Genomic DNA, 12,435 nt, shown 5'->3' with positions numbered 1-12,435 from the left:
TGGCAGTATCTGAGAGAGCGCACCAAAGCATACAAAGCATACAACGACGGCCTAGTGACAGGCAACATGAATGACCACAAGGTGGCGCGATACAACGTAAGGAGGACAGTGTCAGAGGCCAAACGGCGCTACAGAGATAAAATTTAACTCCAGTTTGAACAAGCTGACTCTAGAGCTATGTGGCAGGGGCTCAAAACGATGACAGACTACAAAGGCGCCTCCCTCAAACTGAACAGTGACATCTCCTTAGCAAATGACCTCAATACCTTCTATGCAAGGTTTGATGCTGGTAATAACAACACCAGCTCACAAGCCACGACAATGGGGGGGGGGGGGGGTCGGCTGCTGATGGAGGCGCAGTGTTCAGGGTAACAGAGCATGAGGTGAGGCGGACCTTTAAAAAAGTGAATATCAGGAAGGCAGCAGGTCCGGACGGCATCCCCGGCCGCGTCCTAAAAGTCTGTGCCGACCAACTGGCCCCAGTATTCACTGACATATTTAACCTGTCCTTAGAACAGGCTGTCATCCCCACCTGCCTGAAGAAGTCCACTATTATCCCTGTACCCAAGAAATCCAAGCCTGCTTGCCTCAACAACTACCGCCCTGTAGCTCTCACCTCCATAGCCATGAAGTGCTTTGAGAAGCTAGTAAAGGGCTACATCTGCTCCTCCCTCCCCATCAACATGGACCCCCTGCAATTTGCATACCGCCCCAACAGGTCCACGGAGGACGCCATAGCCCATGTGCTGCACACAGCAGCATCACACCTGGACAAGAGGCAGGGGAACTATGTGAGAATGCTATTCATCGACTACAGCTCGGCATTCAATACCATAGTCCCCTCCATACTCATAGCCAAGCTCAGGGACCTGGGCTTGAACTATGACCTCTGCCAGTGGGTCTTGGACTTCCTGACTGGCAGACCCCAGGTGGTGAGAGCAGGCAACTGCACCTCCTCATCCATCACCCTCAACATAGGGGCCCCCCAGGGCTGTGTTCTGAGTCCCCTCCTCTACTCCCTGTACACACACGACTGTGTGGCTCAGCGGAGTAGCAATACAATCATCAAATTTGCTGACGACACAGTGGTGGTGGGCCTGATCTCTGCCAACGACGAGAGGGCCTACCTGGAAGAGGTCAAGGTCCTGGCGGGATGGTGCCAGGAAAACAGCCTCTCCCTGAACGTCAGCAAAACAAAGGAGATGATTGTGGACTTCAGGAGGTCGGGGGTCAAGGACTACAGCCCCCTCAGCATCAACGGGGCACCGGTTGAGAGAGTCAACAGCTTTAAGTACCTCGGAGCCTACATATCCGAGGACTTGACATGGACCACACACATTGACAGTGTTGTGAAGAAGGCACGACAACGCCTCTACTTCCTCAGGCGCCTAAGGAAGTTCCAAGTCAGTCAGAAGATCCTTAAGAACTTCTACTCATGTACAATAGAGAGCATCTTGACCGGCAACATCACCTCCTGGTTTGGGAATAGCACTGCACAAGACCGAAGCAGACTACAAAGAGTGACACGTTCAGCCGAACGCACAATTGGAGGGGGGCTCCCCACCCTCCAGAACATTTACAACAAGCGTTGCAAGGGCAAGGCTAAGAGAATCATTAAAGACTCCAGTCACCCGAACAACTGCCTCTTTGAACTGCTGCGGTCAGGCAAGCGATACCGGAGTCTCAAGGCGAGCACAGAAAGACTCAGAAGAAGCTTCTATCCCCAGGCCATCAGGCTGCTAAACGAACAATGAATGAACACTACACAACAACAACCACCAAACGCACATAGCACACACATCCACACGCACACTCACTTTAAACAAACACACTGTAGCACCCACCCACTTTAAACAAACACACTGTAGCACCCACTCCCCACACTTTATATTTATTGATGAAGGATTGCACTACAACTCGTACACCTTACTGTAAATTGTACCTAAATTGTACCTCATCCCATTTCTGCTTTGCACTAGATAGTACTGTACATTAGTACACTGCATAGTATTGTATATTATATGGTAACTCAGAACATTGTACATATGTCTATACCGAACACTGTGACCTCATTTTCTTCTTCTAAATTACATGCTATACTATGTTATTTGATACTATCTTGTCTAGCACAGTCTCTGGAGCGTAACAGTAAGAAGCATTTTGTATGAAAGTATTCTGTACTTCTGTATGACAACTATTAAAGAAACTTGAACTTGGCTCGGGAGGTAGAGCAGTCATCTGGTAATCTGGAGGTTCCCAGTTCGATTCCCCTTCTCCCGGGCAGCATGTCGAAGTGTCCTTGAGCAAGACACTTAACCCCTAACTTTACCCCATTGCAGTAGTCGAGGGAGGCGAGACGTGACTGTTGATTGGACGAGGAGTTGGGTGGCTTCATTTGTCAGCAAGGGGCGGATCCTTCTACAAACTGGTCAGACTACTGCTTGACCTTACTCCTAGAACCCACCTCACCCCTGCCCACTTTGACAACCTAGGATGGCTTAGAGTAGACGACAGAGTACAGCAACTTGCAATGGGCCTGGTCTACAAGATACACTACACGACTAAAGTACCCATGTACATGTCAAAATACTTCCCAAAGGCCAGTGAATACCACGATCACAACACCAGAGGGAGCTCCACAAATCATGTCAAACCCAGATTCGGCTCAAACAAGGGACTAAACACGTTTCGCAATTATGCCACATCAATGTGGAACGCCCTACCCACAGCTGTAAAGGAATGTGAATCACTACCCACTTTCAAAGAGCACCTACGGGAGACTGCAGTTGGAAACTGGCCCCTGTAAATGTCTAAACCCAACCCCCTCCAATGTACAGTAAATGTCCTAACCCAATAATACACAAGACCCTCTTCTTGGGACCAAGTAAGGTTTAGTCGATATTCCAATGTACAGTTTTGCTTGTAGTTTCCCCCACCCACCTCCAATGTACAGTCCACCCCCCACCTACCCAACCTCCTCCAATGTTCAGTTTCTATGTCAAATGTATATACTCTCTTTTTTAGACTCTTTTTGTATCACAAACAGTACTGTATTTGTAAATCTGGTATGTCATAAATGTATAGATGTAGCAGTACTGTCTATCTGTATGTTGTGTATGTTATATATGTTATGATGAATTGAAAATGGGGGACCCTGATGTAAACAAGACGAAAGTCTTTCTCTGGTCTGCATCCCCTTAACAATTATGTGTATTAAGCTGTACTGTATTGTACCCATTCTGCAATCTGTTAAAAGTTTTCAATCAATCAATCAATAATACACGGCACACTGAGGCCTACAACAAACTGACCGGATCTTCCTTTATTCATTGTTGATTGTACTGTACACTATTTTACTCTGTCCATTCTATTGCATAATTTTACTATCTATTCTATTCTACTATTGCACTGTATTATTTTACTCTGTCTATTGCTTTTTATTACAGGTTTAAAACTGTCAGGTATTAAACTGTGTGGGTATCAAACAAGAGACTGTCAGGCTTTAAAACTGTGTAGGAACCAGGCCTAGAACTGCACCCTGAGAGAACTGCACTCTGAGAGGGAACTGCACCCTGAGAGGGAACTGCACCCTGAGAGGGAACTGCACCCTGAGAGGGAACTTCACTCTGAGAGGGAACTGCACTCTGAGAGGGAACTGCACCCTGAGAGGGAACTGCACCCTGAGAGGGAACTGCACCCTGAGAGGGAACTGCACTCTGAGAGAGGGAACTGCACTCTGAGAGGGAACTGCACTCTGAGAGGGAACTGCACTCTGAGAGGGAGGTTCGAAGGGTCAAAGTGGGTATAAGACAGGAGGGAAGACTGTCAAGTTTTAAACTGTGGATACCAAACAGAGAAGGTAAAGACGACTTTGAACTGTTGAACAGTAATCCAGAACTATTTTATTGCACTGTAAAAAAAAATACAAATAATAATTTGCATGGAATAGCGCACAAACTAAAGTATGTAGAAATTAACTGGTTAGTCAGTCTTGGACTATAAACAATGCCTGTCAAATGAGCCATGCTATTGTCTCCATAGCTATAATACAGAACACACGATGGGTCCGCAAACATCGCTAAAATGGTCAATAACGCTGGCGCCATTGAGTAAAGATGGGAAAAGAGCGTGGCGGTCATGAGTTAACAGGGACGGGGTTGAATGTGAACTAGATGAGGGAGGGAGGGACGTGAGTTTGTTTCTTCTCTGGTGTGAATCCTCATGTGTGTCTTTATATATGCCTTCCAGGAAAATCCTTGCCCACAAACTTCACAACTAAATGTTTTTTCCCCCCCGAGTATGAGTTCTGATATGTACTTTTAAGTCACGTTTTGCACCAAATATTTTATCACAGTGTGCAACTATAGGGCTTTTCCCCCGTATGGCTTCTCATGTGTCTATTCAGGTTTCCCTGTCTAGTATATCTTTTAGGACACAGTGTGCAACTATAGGGCTTTTCCCCAGTATGGCGTCTTATATGTTCTTTTAGGTGAGATTTTACACTAAATCTTTTAGGACACAGTGTGCAACTATAGGGCTTTTCCCCAGGATGTCTTCTCATGTGACTATTCAGGTGTCCCTGTCTAGTATATCTTTTAGGACACAGTGTGCAACTATAGGGCTTTTCCCCAGTATGGCGTATCATGTGAATATTCAGGTCTCCCCGTTTAATATATCTTTTAGGACACAGTGTGCAACTATAGGGCTTTTCCCCAGTATGGCTTCTCATGTGACTATTCAGGTGTCCCTGTCTAGTATATCTTTTAGGACACAGTGTGCAACTATAGGGCTTTTCCCCAGTATGGCTTCTCATGTGAATATTCAGCTCTCCCCGTGCAATATATCTTTTAGGACACAGTGTGCAACTATAGGGCTTTTCCCCAGTATGGCTTCTCATGTGAATATTCAGCTCTCCCCGTGTAATATATTTTTTAGGACACAGGGTGCAACTATAGGGCTTTTCCCCAGGATGTCTTCTCATGTGAATATTCAGGTCTCCCCGTTTAATATATCTTTTAGGACACAGTGTGCAACTATAGGGCTTTTCCCCAGTATGGCGTCTTATATGGTCTTTTAGGTGAGATTTTACACTAAATCTTTTAGGACACAGTGTGCAACTATAGGGCTCTTCCACAGTATGGCTTCTCATGTGTACTTTTAGGTTAGATTTTACACTAAATCCTTTAGGACAGAGTGTGCAACTATAGGGCTTTTCCCCAGTGTGGCTTCTCATATGTGCTTCCAAGAGTGTAATGGCAGTACATTTCTTGCCACAAACAGTACATGTCATGTGAGTTTGAAAGTGAAGTTTTAAGCTCTCTGTGGGTTCTAAATGTTTTCCACACAAACCACAGTCACTAAGATGGACTTCAAGATGGGGCATTAAAGCTTTCCTATTAGGAAAACATTTCCCACACACTTTACAGCTCCAGGTCTCACATGGTATTTGGTTTGATAATTTCACCTCATGGGATGAAACCACAGAGCTCTTCAACTGGTTGCTGTTAGACAAACTCTGTCCTTTGTTTTTCTGTGTCTTCTTTGATGTCAGTGAGTTTAAACCAGGATGAGGTTCACTAGTCTCCAGCCAATCATCACTGTCATCAGTATCAGTTCCAGAACAGTCTGAAGAGAGGAGCTGGCCATCTGTAGTTGGTTCTAAATCACCAGCTGGATCTAAATTACTGACTGGTTCTGATAATCCACAGTCCTCTCCATCAGGTTCTGTTTTCATCTGTTCTGTTGAGGTGCTGGCTAGAGGCTCTGTCTCTCTGTTTTCCTCAGTCTGGGTTTGGTTAAACCATGAGGACTGAGGTTTCTCTTCATCATCTTCACTCTTCACAGGGACAGGGTTGAAAGTGATCTTGATACCAGCCTCCTCCAGACCTTGAAGCTGCTCTCCCTCCTGACTGGTCCAGAGTTCCTCCTGTTCCTCTTTAATCTGTAGGAGCTCTGGGTCCTGGGTTTGGTTAAACCATGAGGACTGAGGTTTCTCTTCATCATGTTCACTCTTCACAGGGACAGGGTTGAAAGTGAACTTGATATCAGCCTCCTCCAGACCTTGAAGCTGCTCTCCCTCCTGACTGGTCCAGAGTTCCTCCTGTTCCTCTTTAATCTGTAGGAGCTCTGGGTCCTGGGTTTGGTTAAACCATGAGGACTGAGGTTTCTCTTCATCATCTTCACTCTTCACAGGGACAGGGTTGAATGTGAACTTGATTATATCAGCCTCCTCCAGACCTTGAAGCTGCTCTCCCTCCGGACCGGTCCAGAGTTCCTCCTGTTCCTCTTTAATCTGTAGGAGCTCTGGCTGCTCCTGGCTCAGACTGGGGCTCCTCTCCTGCTGTTCAGGGGGAACCTCCTCTTCACAGACAGAGAGCTGTGGGGGGTCTGGAGGGAGGCAGAATAATAACATGAATAGTTGTAATTGCTGTCACCATTGGAAAGCCACCCATTTTAAGAATTCACACATGTTCTTCCTGTGCCCCAGGACAGTTCAGTCAGTATGTTCTTCATGTGCCCCAGGACAGTTCAGTCAGTATGTTCTTCCTGTGCCCCAGGACAGTTCAGTCAGTATGTTCTTCCTGTGCCCCAGGACAGTTCAGTCAGTATGTTCTTCCTGTGCCCCGGGACAGTTCAGTCAGTATGTTCTTCCTGTGCTCCAGGACAGTTCAGTCAGTATGTTCTTCCTGAGGACAGTTCAGTCAGTATGTTCTTCCTCAGTATGTACTGACATAATGACTGAACTGTCCTGGGGCACAGGAAGAACATACTGACTGAACTGTCCTGGGGCACAGGAAGAACATACTGACTGAACTGTCCTGGAGCACAGGAAGAACATACTGACTGAACTGTCCTGGAGCACAGGAAGAACATACTGACTGAACTGTCCTGGAGCACAGGAAGAACATAGATGGTGAAAAAACGAGGTAGTTCACTATGTCGGCCGATGATTAAAATGACATAAATGATGCAACATACAGATATATATCATGACATAAATGACATACAGGTATACAGTACTGTTACATTTGTGACATACAAGATATGCAAATATACAGTAGTTAAACAGAGATCTTAACAGAAAATATATACATACGAGGGGGAGGAAACTGTACATTAGCAGGGAGTGGGTGGGTGGGAGGGAGGAGACATGTGTATTGTGAATTGTGTATTGTGAAAGCCAAGGTAGGCGATTCAATAATGTTACTAGATCAACTGATCTTTACATTTGAATTTTTTTTCAAATAGTCTACTAGTACAAATGTTTGGATCAAAATGCTGATCGGTACTTTGGTACTTCGTTCAGACGGGAGAGGAGGAGAGGGGGTGTTTGCCTCCTTTCCTCAGACAATTCTTTGCACTCTTCTCCCTGATTTGTAATAGCTTTTGGCAATCTGAAGTACTCCAAATGCTTTTCCCGGTCCGACCGATTAGTACAGCCAAAAACACAACAATAATTGACCCTTTTGAGCAACAATGAACAGGAACAGTTGCGAGTTCGGTTGCGTTGTAAACATTCAGTATCTCCAAAATGGTCGACTTCCGGTTTGATGACGCGCCGTGAAAACGCTTGTGTGCTACAACACAGTACATAAGCTACTGTCTAGCTTTATACAATTAAACTCTTACACTAAACCAAAATAAAATCAAAACATTACTTAAAACAGAAATGGTAAACTAGCGCCACCTGCTGAACAGAGCAGGAAATGCCACAATGCATAGAGTTAGCAGGTAAATTAATTTACATTGATAAACATAAAATATGCATGGAGCCACATACCTGCAGAAGACACATAAAACAACACCGCTGGAGTCTTCTGGTCGCTGCACATCTTGCATAACTACATGTACAAAATTAAACAATTAATTAGTTTCTTCACCATAATAACTCATACCTACATGTACAAAATTAAACAATTCATTAGTTTCTTCACCATAATAACTCATACCTACATGTACTAAATTAAACACTTCATTAGTTTCTTCACCATAATAACTCATACCTACATGTACAAAATTAAATGCATTCGTTTTTTTCACCATAATAACTCATACCTACATGTACTAAATTAAACACTTCATTAGTTTCTTCACCATAATAACTCATACCTACATGTACTAAATTAAACAATTCATTAGTTTCTTCACCATAATAACTCATACCAACATGTACAAAATTAAACAATGCATTAGTTTCTTCACCATAATAATAATAATAACTCAAAGAACAGAGATAATGGAATCTGCATGGAATGGCCGTAGCAATCATTGCGACATTTAACCTACCTATTAGTTACATTTAGCAGAAACGAGTGAAATAAGGAGCTATATTTCAAACGGAAGCACCTCCCCTCAGCAGAGAGCGGCAACTTCTTCTTTTTGAGGTTTAACGGCGGCCGACCACTTGTTAGGGTATTTGCCGCCATCTACTGGTATCCTTTACCTCCTACAAAATCCAATTCCCCTCACCTTCATGGAGTGCAACTGTGACCACTGTGTTCCTGCTCTGCTTGAATAATGGACACGGGAGACAGGATGGACGGAGTACTTATTTTCTTTATACTGTCAAGCATAAGAAATATACAATGCCGTCAGACTTAAGCACATCCATGTTGGTAAGTACACACATCTCTCATCATTCAGGATAGACTGAGCTATATGAATCAGACATTAGAATATAAAACATTAGAAAATACATTAGAATAAAACATTAGAAAATACAATTGACCAAAAACATCACAACATACCTGTCAAGCATAATAAATATACAATGCCGTCAGCCTTAAGCACATCCATGTTGGTAAGTACACACCAGCGTTTCCGTTAGCCGGTAATTACCGGTATTTGACCGGCAAAATCTGTTGAAGTCCGACATATTTAATCTCTCCGGTCTTAATGTCCGGTGAAAATAATTCCCTGAGTCTAAGCACAATTTGATTATTTGAATTGTATTAAAATAGGCTAAAATTAAATAGCCTATGCGATGAACGAAACAATCATTACATTTGTTTCATCGTTGCTTCTAATAATGACAACGACGTTGTCAGCGAGAGCTTAGTGCTGGGTGTGCGAACTTTTGTGAAGCTGCAGAGCCGGAGCAGCAGCAGCACAATGCAGTACTCCAGCAGTACTCCAATTCAGCCATTTTCAATTCAATGTTGGGTGGGGGGCGCTGCTGTGCGGTCCCCAGAAAAGAGCCAATAACAGCTGAATCTGCTGCTCTGCATCGACATACTCTCGCAAATAAGTCATTGGGAGGTGGAGAGAGAGAGAGTCGTCACGCAAACCCACGATAATGTTGCCGTCTCTCTCTGTCAAATTTCTCAGTTCTTCGCTTGATATAATTAATACAAATGTCCAATATAACGGAATTCGTTAGCTCATAAAAATGTGATTATAACAGACTGTTGTTTATTAATGTCGGGCCCACAGACACCTATTTGATTTAAAGTCGGCAGCAGCACGAGTCTCTGGACTTATTTTATTTGGAATATAATGACTTTATACGCAAAAGTAGCCTAGTTTTAAGTAAAAATATTATAAATCTACATGCCTTGATGATGTCATTCTTTTGTTTTGTTGTCATTCTTTTGCCTATCAATTGTTTTTAAGCTCAATAAACTCTGACCGGAATTTCTCTCATTTGACCGGTAGATTGAAATCTACCGGACACTGAGGCCGGCAACAATTTTTTCTAACGGAAACCCTGGTACACACATCTCTGTGGTAGGAGAAAACTCCAGTTAGAACACACACTTCTCAGCAGCGCCAGGTGTAAAGCCCCTCCCCCCATGAATACTAGTTTACCAACGTGCTCATATAAGAGTTCGCGAAAACGGCCAAATCTCTTATAAACAGATACACAACTGCACAACATCAAACCACTGTTCATAACTCGGTTCATTACTTGGAAACCTATTTACAACATTCTTCTTCTTCTTCTTCTTCCATGAGTTAATGGCAGATCGCGACCACAAAAGGCGCATACCGCCACATACTGTACAATCCATTCAACCCCATAACACACAAAACAAAACCCCATCCCTAACATCACCACCCTATCCAAACCTAATCTATGAGTCATTCATTGCCTCCTGTGGGCTGACTGGCTTTTTTGAACACTCACCACCACCTCCCATAACTCTCTTACTTGATCACTCACAACCTTCTTCCCTAACTTCCCTAACTCCCTTGATACTTGCCCCATTGTCAACCCCTTCATACCCATGTCTAGTACTGCTGCTTCAACTACTAACTTTAACCTCTCTGTCCTACTGCTAACCATCACTATTGTATTCACTACTCTTGTCACAAATGTCACTATCTCCAACTTCTCCCCCCACACCCTCTCTTTCTCCTCCTGTACTTCCTCTACTGACAAATGTCCTTTTCTAAACCCCTGATCCTCACCTTGCTTCCCCTGATCCTCCTGCACTACCCTTACTGCCAAATGCCCTTCTCCTTCCTTACCTTGCTTTCCCTGTCCTACCTTCCTAACTGCCTCTGCATACGAAATCCTAAGTTCTCACCTGCTGGACCACTACCTCTCGCTTCATCGCCTCACAACCCCAATATGCTACACTATGCTTCCCACCACAACTACAACACCTCGGCTCCACTCCCAGGTCACACTCCCCATACTCATGCTCCCCACTACATCTAGCACATCTCTGTCCCTTCCTACATGACCTAGCTATATGACCAAACTCCTGGCACCTGTAACACCTCAACGGTTTCGGCACAAACTCCCTAACCCTATATGCCAAAAACCCTAAAAATACTCTTGGACTAACCTCACCCTCAAACTGAATAACTATCGTCCCTGTCACCTCCTTCTCTACACCAGTCTTCATCCTATCTACACTCTTAACTTTCCCATTACGTTTGTCACTCCTCAACTCTTCTAACAGCTGCTCCATACTAACCTTAATTGGAATTCCACTAATCACCCCCTTGCAACCACCATCCCTTTTCTCCCCTACTATCACTACTCTACAGACCTTCACTTTGCCAATGCTCTTCATTTCCCTTGCCTTCTCTACCTGCACTACACTTACACACCCTATAAACAAGTTCCCATCGTCTAACACCTTTCCGTACCTTACCTCTCCTAACTGTGCTCTAATGAGTTTTGACAGCTGACTCGGCTCTATGTTCCTAACTCCGTCTACTCCCTCAAATCGCACCACTACATTCAACCCTAGTACAAACTCCTTCTCTCTACCCTCATCCTCTGACCCACTCAAGCTATCTCCCCCCTTTCTTCCTCTTACTCCCCTTCCCCCCACTTTCCCTGCTCTTTTTCCCCACCTTTTCCCACACCTCTCCCTCGTTTTCCTCTCCTACTCTACACTCCATATCACTAGCCATCCCCTCTCCTTCATCACGGCCATCACTGTTGGAATTGCACTTGCTTGCTCTACCCCCCCTGGCTCCCGACGTCGAACCCTGGGGGGAACTAGGGCCCGAAAACGGCGACATGCTTCGTTCACTCCTACTCGGTCCGGAAACGTTTTGATAGTTCGTTTTTCGTTTCAAATGGAAAAACGAAAAACGAAAAAAAACGGAAATACGAGGTGTTTTCCTATTTCCGTTTGAAACCAAAATCGAAAAAACAGGGAAAAACTGAAATACGGAGCCGTTTTTCGTATTTTGGTGTCAGAATCAAATGAAAAAAAGGAGTAAATAATGGGCCGTGTACTTTTGATAGTTCGTTTTTCGTTTTTGATGTGAAGAATGGAGAACGGAACCACGTGACAAGTACATTTTTCAATGTAAAAGCCATTCACGATCTAACGTTAACGAATATGTATAACGTTATGAATAAATACACATGCATACAGATCTATACCATTACCAGGGTAACGTTATATACATAAATTTTTTGTTTTGTGCATTTCATTTAGACATGATATTGTATGTGAAGTAATAGCCTAATAATATGGAAATAGCCTGTGTGGTCTGTCCCAAGCAGTGTTGTCTAAACGCACGTTATACAGATATCCTAGCTCAGTGCAGTGGTCGGCAATAGGCGGCTCGCAGGCCGAAATAGGTCCGCCAGCAATAATATCTGCCGGTCAGATTATTTTGAGAATATGATTTGTGATGAAGACTCGCTTTATTGTATCGGAATCGGGAGACTTAGGTAAAGTTAGAAAGATATTCACAGATTCGAATTTCCGCGTCAATAATTCTTAAGCGAAATGTTTTTAAAACACAAAGGACACCTCTTTCCTATCGTAGTAAGGTAGACAATGAGCTACAACCTTACTTTCACCTAAACGAGGCGAGCCGGCCTCGGAGCTGTACATTTAATAAAAATAATAAATTGATCTATATGTGCAGTCGGCCTTGACGAGGCATGTGCGCAGCCAGGGACCGTCTAAAAAGTGCAACACCGAAAAGAGGCACTGCAAATAGATTGATTGATTGATT

The sequence above is a fragment of the Notolepis coatsorum genome, assembly GCF_963971535.1.
Source record: "Notolepis coatsorum genome assembly, chromosome: 8".
In the NCBI taxonomy this organism is placed as follows: Eukaryota; Metazoa; Chordata; class Actinopteri; order Aulopiformes; family Paralepididae; genus Notolepis; species Notolepis coatsorum.
Note: the sequence above shows the minus strand (reverse complement) of the source record.